Source organism: Corvus brachyrhynchos, unplaced genomic scaffold (genome assembly GCF_000691975.1).
Source record: "Corvus brachyrhynchos isolate BGI_N302 unplaced genomic scaffold, ASM69197v1 scaffold315, whole genome shotgun sequence".
NCBI lineage: Eukaryota > Metazoa > Chordata > Aves > Passeriformes > Corvidae > Corvus > Corvus brachyrhynchos.
In genome coordinates, this window is record NW_008237903.1 from 26,546 (window position 1) to 28,866 (window position 2,321).

The 2,321-nt window shown below is 50.1% G+C and overlaps 1 protein-coding gene across 3 annotated transcripts in view; it reads right to left on the reverse strand.

Moving 5' to 3' along the window:
* Positions 1-2,321, reverse strand: part of LOC103614715 (mas-related G-protein coupled receptor member D) — a 10,414-nt gene that overhangs the window by 2,895 nt on the left and 5,198 nt on the right. The window contains exon 4 of one of the 3 annotated variants that reach the window (XR_001861595.1): positions 1,279-1,292. The exons of the other annotated variants lie outside the window; for them this stretch is intronic. The gene's annotated coding sequence lies outside the window, so the exon portion shown is untranslated. Of the gene's footprint in view, positions 1-1,278; positions 1,293-2,321 lie in introns of those variants that run through there. 3 annotated transcript variants of the gene reach the window in all.

Consider the following 2,321-nt stretch of genomic DNA (forward strand, 5'->3'; position numbering starts at 1 on the left):
GCACACAGTATGATAAATGTGGCTGGAGGCAGTGCAGGAACAGATCAGGAGGCCTGCAGTGGTTCTGGGGCAGTTCTGTCGCAAGAAGCAACAGCGCATGGCCAAAGGGAAAGTTCAAGGTGAGGTCACCTTTAATATGGCAGCACTCAGTGAATAGGAGCACCAGAGAGCCCTCCTGATGAACCTTCAGGATCATGAAAGGACTTCCAGGAGGAGGTGGATGCATGGAAATTAATTCTAAGAGACTGATGTTTATGTATCATATAAGAAACAAGCTTTAATGACATTGTATGTTTATAATGGATAAAACCCCTGCATTAAAGTCTCACCACACTGTCAGAGACTGAAATATTATAGTTTATGATTTAAACATTTTCATGAAGGACTTTTAAAACTGCATTACAAAAGCTGCAGAGAAGACAACGGCACCCTGAATGGGGCCCTGAGTGAGGCCTTACACTGCTCGCTGATGAAGAAAAGATAAAGTAACAACTCAGGGCTGGGGACATTCACTGAGCACAGGCTTGTTATAAACATATATTATAGTATTGGCTTCTTGCAAAGTATTAAAGTAGATATTATATAATGTTAGAAATGCTTTTTGCTGTGTGGATGTAGTTTTCTCTCGTTTTAGCAAGAATGTTAGCAAGTGTGAGCAAGTAAGAGAACCTCCAAGCGAGCAGAGGATGAGGCCCAAGGAGCTGCTGATCAACACTTTGTCCAGGGAACAAAAGGGCCCAAAGGCTGCTCCGCTCGGAGAACGGGCGGCCAGGAGGGTCCGAGAGCCGCTATCACCGCTCTGTCCGGGGGGCAAGGAGGCCCAAACCTGCAATCAGCCCTGACTGTCTGGAGAATTAAGAGATCCACCCTACCATCGACTCTTACCTAGCGGGCCCAACCCCAAGAATCAAAAGAAATAAAACCACAAGGCCGAAGACTACGCATGCTCTAAAAAGGCGGACCCAAGGAGTCAGGTGTGCTCTTGGCAGAGCGCGAAGGCACCCGGCCGTTATCCCTTTGCTTTATTTTATCTGTCTCTTATTGTCTTTATATTAAACTCTTTAAATTCTAACAGGAGAGTGAACCTCGTTTTTCACAGGCTTAACACCTTCAAGGTGAAGACCCAGGGCTATCAGTTGCCAGGCTCAAAAAGACCCTTTCACCAAAGGGTGGCGGGAGGAGAGGCTTTGGGTGTGTGTTGGAAAAGCCTCTGGTCAGAGGCTCAGTGACTCCCCATCCTCCACTGTGCAGAGGAGCCCAGCTGAGGGGTCCTCACCTGGGGGGGTGGTAAGCTTATCCACAGCAGAAGGGGGTGACATGGCCCATCACAGGGCCCCCCCCCCAAGGGGTCCCCAGGCCCTGCACCAGAGATGATGCAACTGATCCTCAGTGTTGCAAGGGACAGTGTCAAGGCAGCCCTGCAAGAGGAGACACGTGGGCGTTCCCACCTGCCCCCAAGTGTATATTAGGCTCAAAGTGTGCATTAATCCATTAGTCATTCTGTACTCTTTGCCACGTGGTGTGGTGGCATGTGGCAGCATGGCCATGGTGGCAGTGAGGGACCCTCACCAGCAGCAGAGCAGATGGAAGAGAGCAATGAGACCATCATTGGGCCCTTGGATGGGTGATACGCTTCCACCTAACCCCTGTCACCTCTCCCTGTCCCCCCAGAACCCCATGCACACTCCTTTTTCTCTTTCTTTCTTTTCTCTATCCTTCTCCTTGCCTCTCTGCTATTAAATAATTACATCCATTTCTTGGCATCAACATTTAATTTCGGTTGATTTTAATCTTGTTTCTGGGAATGCTTTGAACCTTCTAAGCTCTTTCCAGTTTAAGCACAGACACTTAGCTTTCTTTGCTTTTCTGGGTTTAAACCACATCGTAACACACACACACACAGAGAACAAGGAGAGGTCCTCCTGTGTGTCCTGCACAGGTAAAGAATTCCTGCTTCCTCACACTTCACATTGTGTTAGAAAGTTTATTCTGGAATTTGGTATCAAGATGCAGAATGGAAGAGCAGGGCAGAGCAGGGAGGAGCTGGGGAGGGCACTGCGGTCACCGGGAGAGGGTGGCAGGCACAGAGCAGCTGCAGGAGGAGAGGAAGGTGGGGCAGGGAGGAAGGAGAACATTCCACTGACCTGTTCAGTGTGGGGCAGCAGCAGGCACAGGGGCTCTGTCCCCATCAGCGGCGCTTCCTGGCTCCCCTTGCTCCTTTGGGATCCACATCCTAAAGCGGCTGCTCCCAGGTCAGGAACACGAAGGAGAAAGGGCCCAGATCACCAGGAGGTGCCGACTGCCGTCCCCCCAGCTCCTCT